Genomic DNA, 15,546 nt, shown 5'->3' on the forward strand with positions numbered 1-15,546 from the left:
CTTTCATATATTATCTTATGTAATCCTCTGAGAAAGGACTGTTCTCCACATTGTACAAAGAACCTGAGGTTTAGAAAAATTAAGCAACTTGTTCAAGGCCATATAACTAGAAAGATGCAGAGCTGGGATTCAATCCTAGCCTGCATTTGTAGCCATGGTGCTGTATGGTGGAACCAATTCCCTGGGTCCCTTATGTAGGGAAGTAGTTTGGGGCCCCTATTATTTATCCCCTCCCCACCATAGTTCTTAATTTTCTCTCTACTCCCAACTTTGGGAAAACACAGGGCAGAATCAAACGGCAGATTTGGAAGTGTTCTTGTAGAGAGAATATAGAGGATGGGAACTGTCACTGATTGAGCACCTACTATGTGCCATGACCCTCTGGAGAGCACTTTGAGCCCTTGTGATTTTCATGGGCTGAGCCTAATCAGAAATACAAGTGGTGGAAAAATTTCCATCTTCATCTTAGTCTGTTGCCTTATGACATTAAGCTCTTATTTCACAGTAGAGGAAGAGGCTTCCTTAGCAGATGTACTGAAATACACACTGAGTGAAAACCTTTTTGGGAGCCATACACATCAGTCTGCCTTGTTGTAGCTCTCAGGACACTGTACTGGGCAGAAGTAGGAATTGACAAAGACAGCAAATCTGGTTTACTGGTAAGCTCTGAATCCAGGTGTCAAGGGGCTCTCCCAAGGCCCTCATGGCCTGTTTCTCTTGTCTCATCCTTCAGCTCCCTGACCCCGTATATGATATGCCACCCACCATGTAAAAGGCAGTCCCAAATTGGTGACACTAACTTCTAAGTTGAGTTCCTTTCTCCATTGATTCTAAGACAGACATTTTTCCCTGCATTTTAACATCTTTGAAGTTGGGATGTATCTCTCAATCAATGATGATTTATAATGATAATTAGCAATGTTTTTTTTTCTCAGTAATATTGAAAATAATTGGTGTGCCAATCAATCGAGGATATCTTAGAATTGGAGAATACAGTAATGCCAATGCTCGTTTTATTTTTACCCCGCTAGCAAATCAACACCTGGGCTTGTATCTCTCTGCCTTCACTTGAGACCTGTATCAAAGAAAGGTCTTCTTTATGCTCATCTGTATGACTCACCTCCCATGTCATTCCTTTAAGCAGGAGATGTCCTAGAAGTGAGGCTGATCTGGGTCTCCAGTATCTGATAGCCCTCAAATTTTTATCATGATGTGTATTTTTCATTCCCTCCTTCTTCTATCTTAAAATAGTTTTATAGCATTGCAGGGAATTGCAAAGCAGGGGATCATATTTTAAGATTTGTGGGCTCACCTAAGTATTTATTTCCTTGAGTCTGATGTTAGTAGCCTAATCACTCCACCATCCATAAATGAATTTGATTGAATTTTAAGTTTTCTATAAATGGAGTACCATTTTGTAACCTGCATGTGGAATTGGGCTGGTTTCCTGACAATTGTCCTTTTATATCTCTAATTGTAATTGGAACAATCATTAAGGTAATTTCTTTGTTCATGTTAGTATGGAATTTGCCTGAAGGTATTAAAAGTCACTTTTAATTATGTGTGCATCACACTTATTTCCAGAAAACATGTGGCTTTCTCATCACATTTTGCCAGAAGCTATTTTCCCTGAAGGTTGTATCTTAGGAGACTTGATTTCACCTTATTTGAGAATAAAGGAAAACAATTAGAAATATCTTGAGAAAATATATTTCAGAGGAAAGTAAATGATCTGGAGGACTCAAAAGAGGCATTTACCTCTAACAACCTGCTATAGGAAACAGAAGAATGTCAGAAAACTGTTGTCCTTAGTATATATGTTCAAAAAGACATGGCTTCTAAGAAATAGGAGAGTCATAGGGGAGAATAGACTAAGATGAAAGAGCTGAGGTGAAAATGGAGATAAAGTAAGGATAGTATGCAAAATGAGAAAGTGTTTAATATCAGCATTAAAATCCACATTAATTTTGCCGAATTAAAATCAGTGAAGTGGGAAATACTGACCAACTGTCAGGGAAATACTGACCAACTGTCAGAATGTAAGGAAAATGTCAACAACAGAATCAGTGAGAAGATAATGATAGATTTAGAGAGCAGAGATCCAACACATGGATAACTGGTGATCCTGCAGGAGACACTAGAATAAGACTATTCTGACCTAAAGACAGGCGGGAATATGTTTTTCAGGGTAGGTGACCTACCATAACAGCCTCAGAAACTCCAATCAAATAGATGCTCAGTGGGCTGCTCACAGTGACTTCCTGCTTTCTTCTATTTGATGGCTGCATCATTTCCTAGAGCCTGGGAGTTTCCACTGCATCCTCTGCCTCCAGCAGGGAGGCAAGGGAAGAGAAAGGGAGTGGAGAATGCACCTCTGCTTTTAATTGCCTTGACTTTTAAGAGGGGATGTCATTATTTCTGCTTACTTTCCACTGGCTTACTTTCCCTAAGGTCCTGTCCAGACAGAAGCAGGGCTGGGAAACATGGGCACCCAGGAAGAAGAGGAATTGGATTGGGGAGCATATAGCATTGTCTCTGACACATGGATATGCAAACATACACACACAAATACACAGAAGTTGAAACAGCTCTTTCTTTAATATCCCCATAATAAAATTCAATATGTGAAGTGGGAAATACTGACAAACTGTCAGAATGTAGGGAAAATGTCAACAATAGAACTAGTGAGAAGAAAAATGATAGATTTAGAGAACAGATATCCAACATGGATAACTGGTGATCCTGCAGGAGACACCAGAATACAGAATCGTCAGGGAGAGAAGTGGACAGGCAAACAACACATCTCCTGTTTTCACCATCCTGTTCTTAACATTCTATAATGGCCTAAGCCTCACTGCTCAGGCTTTTGAGATGTCTCCACATGGAGGCTCCAGAGGCCAGCAGTTCCCCATGTGACCCTTTGGACCTCCCACCCTGAACATACTCTCTCTGCTTCCCACCATCTCCTCTCTCTGGCCTTCCTCCACACCAGGACTCCCAAGTCTCATTTCAGTTTTGAATGTTCACAGGCTCCCTAGTCTGGAGAGGGCAGGGATAGTATAGGATTACCCTCCAGTTTTAGATGCAGAGTGTTCCTATTTTCTCTTATGCCCAAACAGTAGGGGTAAAATGCTCAATTATAATAAGCCCACAAAACAACTTTGACCTTAATGTGCCAAAAGAGCATTTATTTCCTCCTCTTATGGCTTAGGATATGGTTTATTCTATTAGACAAAGAAGGACCCATACCCAATAGCTGTTTCCCGGATTCCTTGGTGGGGGGTGGCTGGGGGTGGGAACAAGATAATCCTGTCACATGATCCAGTGAGTTACACTTCACATTCCCATTGAAGGACAGATGCACTCAGATTGGGCCAAAGAGCAGAATCAACTATTTCATGTTTGAATTTGATTGAGGCGAAACTTTTCAAAATGTAGCTCCATTGACTTGCCTGAAGACAAAAGGCAGGCAAGGTGACTGCTTAAAAGTACCTGTGACTGGATTCCAGGACAGCCTGAGGTGGAACAGTGAATCAGCGTCAGCTCGACTGGACAGCCTTGATGGGCTTTTATCTGCATAGTCTCCCAAGTTTGACCTTTTCACTGAAGGCACTGAGTGTGGGAAGACCGAGCCCAGCCATCTTGCTAGCTCAACACGGTCTCTGCATCACCAGGGCTTCCGCAACAACCCTTTCTTTCCTTTCCATGAAGGCCTGAGGTCCACATGGGTTTGTGATCAGTGGCAGAGGCTGCTGATGAGTGGGTTAAAGCCCAGTACTGGAGCCTCGAGGTTGGGACCCCGGTCGCCTTCATGAACTTACACTGGAGCACTGTGCCCCAGTATTGTAATCATCGCTCTGTGAGCCGCTCCCCACACTCTTATCCTGGGCCTTTTGAGAAATGGGATTGCAATTGCATCCCTTCGCATCCCCAGTGGTAAGCCAGGTTCTGACCCCTGGCAGGTATTTAGTGGAAGGACTGTCTTGAGTCCAGATCAAGCAGGTCTCAGAGGTGGCTGTACCCACCCTGCAGTGACTGGCAGATCTGGGAGTGCAGGTGGGTAACTCACCACCAGCTGTCACCACTGCAGCCCACCTGTCCTCTTGAGGGGCCAGCAGCATCTTCTTTACCTAAAAGCTCAGCTCACCTTGTCAGAGTGAGTACCAGAGGTGTCTACTCTCTGCCTTGCCTCCTAGTCCCCATTTCTGTATTGGGAAAGAGCTTGGTTCTGAGCCCCACATGCCAGAAATGGGAAGCAGAATCATCCTTTCTGGTGCTGGCCAAGTCCCCAGGGCTTCTGCCAGGAATATAGAACCTGGGCTCTGGCCATGTACTGATGTCCATTCCCCCACTTCCTATCAGGTCCCTGGCATCTGCTCACCTTTGTTTCAATAAGGGGCAGAAAGCGTGGTGAAGTTAAAAAAAAAGAACAGGCTTTAGAACCAGAGGGGTTCAAACCCAGGCTATGCCTTTCACCAGCTCTGTGGCCTGAATCAAGTCATCCAGGTTCCTGCAGCCTCAATTTCCCGTCCTGAAAAACTGGGCTGGGTCCTTCACTGCAGGGCTGGGCATAGCATTGGGCACCTACTGGAGTTTCACAGCTTTTGTTGATTGAATAATGTCTTTCTTCAAGATCTAGCTCAGGACATTGGTCCTCATAATGTGCACCCAAGGTTCCCAGTGTCCCTTCCCAACAAGCATTGAACACATTCATTTCTGATCACCTCGGCATTTGTTGTCAGGGCCCTGTAGTATGTTGGCCTTAACAGTTAATTACATATTTGCGTATATGTGCATATATCTATGTATGTATCTATGTATGCTTCATTTGCATGCATGTTTTTCATGAATACGAACGTGACTATGGGCCTTTAGCAGGCAGGGTCCTGTCTCATTTCTCCCAGCCATCTTCCTTCTCACGTTCAATTCCAGTTCTTACTCACTCCTGGGCACCAACAGGTACTTGACAAATAACTGTTTATTTAGTTAGAGGGTGTGGAAATGATTCCAAGTCTGTAAGAAAGAATACTCTGCCCATTCATTCCACCACAGTCCAATTCCTGGGTAGAAGAACAGAAAAAAAATGCCTACCAACTGTTAGGTTTGAGGCCGCTTTCTGGAGGGCCTGAATTTTTAAAATTCACTGGACTTTGCTAGGAACATGCCCAAAAGTAAGTACTTATGGGGCCTGCAGCAGTAAGGGGTTAAAGGATTCTTCCAATTAAGAGGGAAGACAGCAATGTCTTTTTTCTTCTTTTCAACTATTTCAACTTCTTTTCAACTGTTTCATCTTGGACACAGAAAGACTTTACTATTGCTGTCCTGCCTCTTTCTCGCTTTCTTCTTTTCAAATATTTTGGCTTAAATGATCACAGCAGTTAATACCTAATCTAGAACTTTGCAAAATTCAGAACTGTTTGAAGAAATGATGATAAGCTTCCCCATAATCCCACCCACTAGAGGCATGAGCTTTCTGTTTATCTGAACACATCAGGCAGGGCGCGGTCTAGTCCCTTATTCAACTGTCTTCATGTTTTTCTGCAAAAGTAGCAGCAGCTCAGCCCCGACCGTCTCCTCTCTCACTTGTGGGAGTCTCATTCAGGGATCGGTGAGTCTGGCTTCTGACTTCAAGCCTAAGTCCTGGAGCAAATGCTACACTGCCCTTGTGGGGAGCTGACCTGTGGCGTTGGGGCCTGGGGCGTTCAGAGGCCAGCACTGCTGAGGGACCCATGGCCATGGCTGTGGAGGAGAACTTGGGAAATGGCAGCTTGTGTCTTTCCACTTTCAGCTCTGGGTGCTGAGCCACACAGACTGTCTGTTCCTGTCTGGAGAACCCCCCACTGAAGTGGCAGGAGACGGCACCTGCCTCTGCTCACGGCACATGAAGCTGAAGCTGATTTTAACAAAAAGTCAGACAACGTGGGCATCTGTTACTCCCCTTACAGACCTTTTGTTCCTCTTATAGCCACAAGGAATGCTCCATGGAAATGCGATTTCATACTTCAGTGGTTACATGTACTTGGTCTTCAGTGGGACAGGGAAGAAGGTGCTTGGTGACAGGGAGCGTGTTTCGTGATGTGTAGTCTCCAGCTGCCCTCCTACCAGGGTGAATCCCAAGCAGGGACTGCTGAGGGGCTGCAGAGGTGTGAGGAAATGAGCTGGCCAGGGTGAGAGGGAGCTCCTGAGCTCCTCTGTGCAGAGAGGAGGGTCCCAGGCGAGGCAGGTGAGGGGGTGCTCAAGGGAGGAGGTGAGAGAGACACAGAAGAGGGCAGGGCTGAACATGGGAGAGCCATGGGGGTTGCTGTATGTGATGTGTGGTGTGTAATATTACCTTCTCTGTCTCCCCATAGTTAATGTCGGATTTGTTAGTATAAGAGTTGCACTCTGTTGCTGAGATTCTGCCTCGAATTAGGCAAGAAGGGTAGCTGAGGGGCCAGCCACTGGGTTATATACCAAAAGAGGAGGTGATTGAGGCAATGAGGCACCTGCCATGTATTCCTCCATGAACACTCAGCACCTTATCCTTCAGGGTCTGTCTCCTCATACTGTATGGTGAGCTCCCCTTGAGCCTCGCTTGCTGCTGGGACCCCAGGGCTGGACAGTGCTGCTTTGTTAAGCTGGCCTATCTCTTCCCAATTTACCTTCAACTAACATTTGTTCAGCACCTAACTGGCACCAGGCCCTGTGGCAACAGGGAGGATAGAGAAACAGAGAAACAGGCCACCTGCCAGGAGTTCACGGTAGTAGATTGTTGCTGTCAGGCTAAAAGTGGAATGGAAGAGGTGAGTCAAAGTGATGTGAGAGCCTGAGGGCGGGGATGTAGGGGGCAGGCTCCTGGAGGAGAGGACACCTGAGCTGCAGGGAGGAGGTGAAGACAGGAGGGTGTTCCTGGCAGACACCAGCCCCGACAGAGAATCTGCTTTGTGCCTCTCGGGTCCTGGGAATAGCTCCTGGAGAGCAGGGCCAACGTGGAGAGGTCAGGGGGCTGGAAGCAGAGGTGTCATCTGAGTCTCAGACATACTACAGGGTAGCCATCCTCAAGGAGAAGGGGCTGGGCAGAGGGAAAAAGGCACAGCTTCCAGTTGGGCATTGATGGGCCTGAGTTTTTAACATGGGGTGTGCATTTGGTTTGACAAAGCCAATTCGGATTTAACATTTTGTATTTGGAAAATGTGAAAACTATGCCTGCCATTTTGGTAATAGAAGTTAAGTTTGACTAGCTTTTGCCTGAAAAAGCAGGGATTTTTTTTTTAAGGGTTAAGGAACACTGCTCCTGGTGACAAGATGGGTTTTTATTTTAGCAGGGCAGTGACTGGTGTGGGCCAGGAAGGACTGTGGACCAGAGATCATTAAAGGACGGGGAGATGGAGGCATGATTCAGGGCCTGGTGCTCCGGGTGGGGAAATACTTAGGACATAAAACCAGAAACCTTAGTGACCAATTAGATGTGCAGGGCAAAAAGAGGGCATCAAGATGGGATCCCATGGTAGGATGCCTGGTTGGTAGGGGGCAGAGAGGAAGGGCTGGCTGGGAAGGCTGTGGTGTGGGGTGAGCAGGAGTGATGGTCTGTTTGCAGGTTGATTTTTAAAGAAGCTGCAGGACACGGGAGTAGGCAGGGGCCCCTGAGTATTTTAATATCCAGGGTCACAGAGCAGTGGGCAGCCAACAAGGACTAGAATGTGCTGCCCTACCTCCTATCGCCTTGCTGCCCGGATTGACTGCACACCGAGAGCACGGGGCAGGTGGCTGTGAGGGGGCTGTGCCTCTGCTGCTCTCTGAACCATCCAGGGGGTGTCAGGCATCTGCTTTCACTACATGGGGTACCGTGGTTCATGCTGTCCCTTGCATCTTTGCTCTGCTCGAGGGATGTGGGGGCTGGAAGCTGGAAAGAGCTAGATTCTCAAAGCATGTGCTGGGAAGCTGAAGGCTGCACAAGAGGTGATGCTGTGCTTGGTACAGCAGTTCCAGCAGGCTCAGAGGGTTCTGTCTGGCCAGGATCATCTAAGCTCCCCCAGGGCAGCAGCCCTGTTGCAGGTGTCAGGGCCTCTCTAGAGTAGCCCTGGCATTAGGCCTCTTTTTTTCTCTTCCCTTCTCTCATGAAAACTTGCTGATCTGGTGCCTGTCCTAACCTATTCAGCCCAACTCCGCCATCAGAGATTAGACAGTTTCATTGCCACAGGACAATGGTTTCTAGATAATATAATTGCCTCAAATATCTCTCAGGGCTATTTTCATTTTAATCAGGGGGTAACACCACAACCCAAGGAATGCCACTCTGATGGGGGATTTCAGCAGTGATGGGAGTTGGGATGGGAATTATTTTGTTTACTGTATATTTACCTTGGGGCAAATGTCTGCCTTCTTACCAGAAGGTGCAGGCTACTTCTGGGGGCAAAGGATTAATTCTATTAGTGCACACAAAAAGCCGAGATTTTGAAAACTTAAAGCTTAGGAAGTTATGGCCACAGGGCAGCCTCAGGCCTTCTGGGGAAGGGGAGGAGGCTGGTGCTTGAGGCCGCAACATTGGTCCTTAGGGAGGGCTGTGGAGATACATCAGCAAACCCTACCCTGAGGCCAGCCCTGGAAGGGAGGCCATTGGAGAGAGTCAGTATCTAGTGGTGGCTGGGACCCTGTTCTAGTGAAAAATAGAACCTCTGGGAGGAGGACCTTAGCCAGCACTGGATGTGCAGAGCGCAGAGTCTTGCTCTTAGAAGCAACTTGCAAGTTCCTAAGTAGATGAGGACCATCTAGGCGCTGAGCCTGGATGAAAACGCTGAGCCCCAGGCCCCTTGGCTGGATTGAGGAGGAGGCTGAGCCTTGGGGGGTGTGCAGGGTTCCTGGACTCCCACAGGCACATTGTACCTACCAAGATGAGTTCTCCTTGTCCCTCATTGGCAGGAGGAGTCTCTCTGAATGGCTCTACTCTGGACAGCATTGGGTCAGGGATGGACCTGAGCTGCCAGTGAGCCCAGAGCCATGGGCAGGTGGTGGTAGGGTGAGGGTGATCAGGGATGCTGCCAGCCCTGGGTGAGACAGCCCCCAGCAGCTCTGGGTCAGAACAACACAATGTCCAAGTGAAAATGGAAAACAATCACTTGTAATCACTTATCTTTATTTTTAAATATTTTGACAATCAATGTGTCAAAGACCTTGATTCCTAGGAGTTTTGGAGTAGTAACTCACCCTACTTTGTAAAGTATTAACAACTTTAGATTCCTCCTTCAGTAGTACTTTACGACCTATTATCCAGGTATTAGCTAGGGGCCTTTCTTCTCCTCGAACTCTAGGTGAAATTGTCTTGAATTTACCGATGGATGGCCAGTGCAAATCTGAAACTCTCCCATTTTCCTGGGATGTGATATTCTTCAGGCTGCTTCTGCCTCATGGGCTGCATCCAAACATCACTCACACTAGCATCTGTGAGTTTAGCAGCTGTTAGTGAAGTGCTTTGGGGGTCTCAGGAAGGGAGAGCCTTCCAACCCAGCAACTTGCAACCCCGCTCTGGGCTTGTGCAGGAGTTCCACGTTCTGTACCCTCCACCAGGCCAGGGCAGCCTCTTTCCTTGGAGGCCTTGCCAGCCAACACTCAGCAAAGGGATTCTCCAATTCTTCTCTTTAAAAGGAATTTCGATTCCCAATTGTAAAGATAATGCAGCTTTCTTTACCTTTTTATAGGCATAATTTGCTGTTAAAATAAAAATGCATTTCAAATTCACTTTAAAGAATTTCCCAGTAGCTCTTATAAATCAGGGGGAGAGTCATGGTGGTGCGGACAAGGCCCTAACACTTGTCGTGTTTGTGTTTTGCAGTTTCCACCTGGATGTCTGAGGTTGTGTAGATGTGGCTGGCACCCCTGAGGGTGGAGTGGAGGGGTGCAGACTGAGCACTGAACAAAAGGAGCCTTGGACAGGGCTGGGCCAGCCTCCTGGTAAGTCAGCAGTAGTTTTTGGTGGTGATGGGGATAATGCACACTTTTTGGTTGGGCCCATCACATGAGATGCAGACAAGGCCCTTTGCATGAGGATAAGCTTCCAGACACTCAGGTCATTGCCATGACCACCCCTTGTCCTGCTGACTCAAGAGCTACCATAGAATCTAAAGGACCTTGAAAGTCATTAGTTCAGCCCCTGCCCCTGGCTCAGCAAGGACAGAAGCCCCTCTACAGCATCCTGTGCTCACTCTGACTCCCAGCAAAGAGAACTCCCTCCCTGACAAGGTAGCCTGTTTCACCTTCCCATTACTGAGCAGCTCCTGCCCTTAGGAAGTCCTCACTCATGCCCTCAGCAGCAATCTGCGTATCTGTATCAACCACCTGGTTTCCTAGTTCTGCCCTCTAGGGTTCTAGGGAACCAGCCTAATCCTTCTTTCACATGGCAGCTCAGCAGATGTTCTGGGACAGAATGATGGAGTGGAGAAGTGCAGGATGTGGGGCTAGAGACAAACCTCATTGAAATCCTGACTCCACTGTTATCTGTGTGACCTTGGGCAAGTTTGTTAACCTTTTTGAGATTCAGTTTCTTTATCTTTTTTTTTTTTTTTTCTGAGACAGTGTGTTGCTCTTTCACCCAGGTTGGAGTGCAGTGTTGTGATCTCAGCTCACTGTAACCTCTGCCTCCTGGGTTCAAGCGATTCTCCTGACTCAGCCTCCCGAATAGCTGGGATTACAGGTGCATGCCACCATGCCTGGCTAATTTTTGTATTTTTAATAGAGACAGGGTTTCACTATGTTTGCCAGGCTGGTTTCCAACTCCTGACCTCAAGTGATTCGCCTGCCTCAGCCTCCCAAAGTGCTGGGATTACAAACATAAACTACTGCACCTGGCTTATCTTTATTTTGTTCAAGTAAAACTGGAACAATAATATTGACCTCATAGATTGGTCCTGGGGGTGAAAATACATCATGAATAAGAGTTGCCTGGTAACTCAATTAATTCCCTGTCATCAGCTGGCTGTCCTGCAATTCAATTCAATTCTGACATGAACTACCCTGAGTTGAAGGGCACACAAGCTAACTACTGTAAGTTAAAGGACAAGGTCTCCAATATGACTATCCCTACCTCAGGCACCAGCCACAAATGGGGTCCCCAGGTCACCCACACTTCCAACTGACTTAGCTATAAATAGGGGAGTTCCTGTGACCCCTCTTCAGATTCAATAATTCATTAGAATGATTCACAGAACTCATTGAAAGTGTGGTACTTGCAATCATATTTCAAAGGGTCCGATTATGAAACACCCACATGGAAGAGATGCATACGTAGGTTAGGGTCTAAGGTGGGGAGCACAGAGCTTCTGTGCTCTCTCCCTGTGGAATCCAGGCACATTACTCTCCCCAACCAGGAAGATCCCCCACACTCTGGTGTCCAGAGTTTTTTTTTTCTTAAATCAAGGGGCATTTGTTACAGAGGCATAAGTGGTTAAATCATTTGCCACTTGTCTGGGCTCAATCTCTAGCCCCTCTCTCTGCTTTGGAAGCAGTGGGGGGTGGGAAGTGGGGGGGTGGAGCTGATGCTATAGGCTTCTAATCATATGCTTGGGTTTTCTTGGGTGGCTAGACCTATCGTGAGGACATTGAAACTAAGGGCCTATCATAAGTCACCTCATTAGTATAAACTCAGGTTTGGTTGCAAGGGACTCATGATGAATAACAAAAGACGTTCCTACTGTCTTTTGGGCATTTTAGGAATTCCAAAGTTTTTTGAAACTCTGTGCCAGGAACCAGGGACAAAGACCAGATATATTCTTTCTTATATCACACCTGGCTCATCACACGCTGGTCTCCTCTGATCTTCAGCATCCTGCTTAGGCTCTTTTTTTGTGACACTGAGATTGACCTGTTCCCATTATTTGGCTGGGAAACTGGGCATTCTCAGTCTTTTTCTGGATGTTCTTCTTTTTGTCAATATAGTTCAAGACTGAATTAGTTTTATAGACTAAAACACATAATTACAGTGATTTAGTGTGCACCTGCTTATAATTGAATCACAAGCCTCTCATTACTTGAATTCCTAATGCTAAGATGATTTGAGCCCCTAAATGACACAAAATAAGAGTAAATAGTTAATAGCACTTGCTATATACCAAGCCCTGTTTTAAATACTCTGCATACATTAACTTCACTAATCCTCACAAGTACCTTTCAAAGTAGTTAAGTTGCTACAGTCCCTGTTTTATATATGGGGAAATAGAGGCACAGAGCAGTTAAGTAACTAGCTGAAGATAATACAGGTAATAAGTGGCACAGCTGAGATTTGAACCCAGATAGTCTTGTTCCAGAGTCTGTGCTTTTAATCACTAAGCCATGCTGCACATAACTTTTTGGAAAGAGAAGAAAGGAGCATAAAAGGATGCCTCTGGTTCACAAAGCCAAAGGGTTAGCCCCGGCCCCTGTTGTCATGGTGATGGAGTCAGGGTTTCCATGCCCTATACCACCCCCATTGGATTACCTCTGGAGCAACCCTCTGGGGCTAGGCTCTAAGAAGAGAAAGCAGACCCTAGGGCATAGTGATGTGAGCTCCTGACCATCAGGCCCAGAGCTCCTTGGTTCTTTGCACCAAGGAGCAAAGAAGGGAGGGCAGAGCTATTTCACAGCCTTCACAGACCAGTTGCTAGGAAATACAACTACTCCATGGGGAAGGGGAGATGGTCAATCTTTTTCTGCCTGGATGAAAAGGGTTTATGCCAGGAAGGCTCAGTACAAGGCTGTGTTGGCCAGAATGATCCCAGTCCCAGAGAAGCTGCGAGTTCAGGTGGCTTGGAGCCTAGAGCTCCCGAGGAGCACAAGGGGCTCACATGCCTATGCTCACATCCAGTGTACTTGCTGGGGAAGGGGAGTGGCTTGTTGCTATTTTTAAAATAACATCAAAGGTTCATGGCTTTGAAAGCGCCAAAGAGAATTAATTTACTAGGATGAGTCACTAAATAGAGAAGGGGTGACATTTGATGGGGTGATGTCTCTGAAAGAATTTTGTTCTGCAGTGCTGCCTGCCCAGAAGAATCTGGGTGGGGGCTACATGTCTGTGTGGCTCCAATGCAGTCCTATTATGTTTGACTTTGTCTTCCCTTCTTATCCTCAAGGTCCAGGGATGAGGTTGGGCGGGAGCGTGATAGAGGTGAAATATTCTTAACTAACCCCATGCACATGGGATTGACTGGAATCTACAAGGCTAATGTGTGTTCTTTGCAGATGTTTCTCTTTTGGCATCTGATTTGTGGCAGAGGCACTGGGGGAAAGCGGGAAGGTCTCTTGCTCCAGGAAACCCAGATCTTCCATCCTTCTGCGTTTGTTACATGAACGTATCTGTCTCCAGCTCAGATAAATCATAGAGTGTCAGAGCTGGAAGGGAACCCAGAGGTCATCTGGTTCATTTTCTCATTTAGAGATGGGCAAAGTGAGACCCAGAGAGAGGCAATGACTTGCCCAAGCCCATGCAGCTACTGAGTGATAGACAGGGGCAAGATTGCAGGTCTCTGACTTCTAGTCCAGAGTTAAGTCCACCAGAAACATCCCTGACTCAATTACTTTTTTTCCATTCAGATGAAAGGAAAAGGTCTGGACTTAAATGTTACTATGTATAACATTCTAGCAGCCCGCTAAATCTGTTCCAAAATCTTTTTTTGCAGAATCTTTTTTTTTTTTTTTTGGCTGCCACTTCTAGCAGGACCCCTCCTTCTCCAACCCTTCCATCCCCTATTACCAAATATACTGTCAACACCACTGGTAAGTGTGGTGCTGGTTGGGGGAGATCAGGTAAGGGCTTTCATAATAAGATGACTAAGTAGTGGAGTGATTAAGATCATAGGTCCTGGTTTGGCAGCTGTGCAGAAACAGGCCATGGTGGCATTTGGAGCACTCCCACTGCTTGTTAGAAGAAAAAATTTAGACAAATTAAACTTAACAGAGTTTGAGCAAAGAATGATTCAGCAACTGGGGAGCCCTCAGAACCAGAATGGTTTCTGAATGACTCTGAGGCTGTCACATGGTTGGATACATTTATGGACAGAAAAAGGAAAGTGACATACAGAAAATGGAAGTGAGATATAGAAACAGCTGGATTGGTTATGGCTTTTGTTTGATTTACCGGGAACAGGATTTGAATAGTTGATCACCTGTGATTGGTGGAAACTCAGCTGCTGTGGTTGGCTGAGACTCAGCTACTTGTCACAAGAGTAGGTTACAGTCTATTACACATCAAGTTGGGTTACAGTTTATTATACATGGAGAAACCCTTAGGCCACACTTAAAATATGTAAGCAGGCAGCTTTAGGCCAAACTTAATTTAACATGTCCCAGGGCAAGTGTGTGGTGGCAGGTGGTGGTTTGAATGGGAGGGGGGGCCTAGGCAGCTATGGGAAGTGGCCTGTGGTGTGAGCGTCAGGCATGTGAGGTTTTGTCCCATCTTTTGTCAGACTTGCTAGAAATGGTCAACACCTGGAATGGACACCTTCCATTACGAGTTGTGACCATTAACATCTAAACTATAGATATTTCAACCCTGACTGCTCCTTAGGGATTAGGGAGCTTTTGGAAATCCTGATGTCCAAGTCATACTTCAGACTAATTATATTAGAATGTCTGGCTTCAATCGTTTTTAAAGTTCCCCAGGTGATGCTACTGATGCTACCTTGAGGAACTCAAGGGTCCATGTGCCTTCCCTTGACTGGACTGTTTACCTTTCCCCTAAAAGAAGAATGAAAACAAGAACAACAAGAAGCCATCTGTATATTCTGGGCGGATGGGATGGTCTCCCATTGTCCTCCAAGCTTATCTATGGCATTATTCTCCCTTACCCCACCCAGAGAGACTGCAAGGGTGGAGGGTGGAGTTATGATAGAATGTGGAAGAAGAGGCTACAGGCAGCTCAGGGACAAGAATTAGCTCTACTGGACATCAGCAAAGCCTCCTTTGTAATGAGCTTCTGGCCAGAATCAAGGGTACCTGGGGCCAATAGGACTGCTGGAGCAGGGCTGGAGGGAGCCAGGACTGGCTAGTCATGGGCAAAGGGCAGATTAGGACCTGAGAGGCCAGGAGCCTTCTCCCAAAGAACAGAGGCACTCCATCTCCTCATGGGATGGGAGCCCATGGAGGTAAAGCAAGGGAGTGGCAGGTTATGGATGAGAACTCAGGTGTCCTGGTCCCCTGTAATTTGTATCACAACATATGTGTAATTTGTATCACACATATGTTAAAAAGCTAATTATTGTTCAGCCAAAGTACATGCTGCCTTCTGCTGAGAAGAGAATCAGCCAGCAGGGAGAAGGCCAATGCTCTGTAAGGCTTCCCTGGATGTTGAAGGGGCATAGCATCGACTTAAGGGCCTTGCAGTGCTGACACAAGAAGGGAGGGAGACTGGCTTGGCCAAACTCCCACAGCTGTGAGATGAAACCTGGAACTTCAGGTTACTCTTCAGAAGGGCTCCAAGATAGCAACAGAACACATTTCTTTATTCATCATTCATACATCTTAAAAAGCATGCTTGATTAGAAAAAATCCACAGCTTTCCCCCAGCTTGACTCTCCAGAGGCTGTCGTGGTCCTTGCTCCAGGG

At 46.4% G+C, this 15,546-nt stretch overlaps 1 protein-coding gene across 3 annotated transcripts in view; it reads left to right on the top strand.

Annotated features, from left to right (window-relative positions):
* Positions 1-15,546, top strand: part of ADD2 (adducin 2) — a 124,559-nt gene that overhangs the window by 62,256 nt on the left and 46,757 nt on the right. For 2 of the 3 annotated variants that reach the window (XR_004272975.1, XM_032291817.1), the window contains exon 2: positions 9,809-9,927. The gene's annotated coding sequence lies outside the window, so the exon portion shown is untranslated. Of the gene's footprint in view, positions 1-5,513; positions 5,609-9,808; positions 9,928-15,546 lie in introns of those variants that run through there. The other variant, XM_032291818.1, reaches the window with a different exon arrangement.

This window comes from Sapajus apella, unplaced genomic scaffold (assembly GCF_009761245.1).
Source record: "Sapajus apella isolate SASKATOON/1434 unplaced genomic scaffold, GSC_monkey_1.0 scaffold26, whole genome shotgun sequence".
NCBI lineage: Eukaryota > Metazoa > Chordata > Mammalia > Primates > Cebidae > Sapajus > Sapajus apella.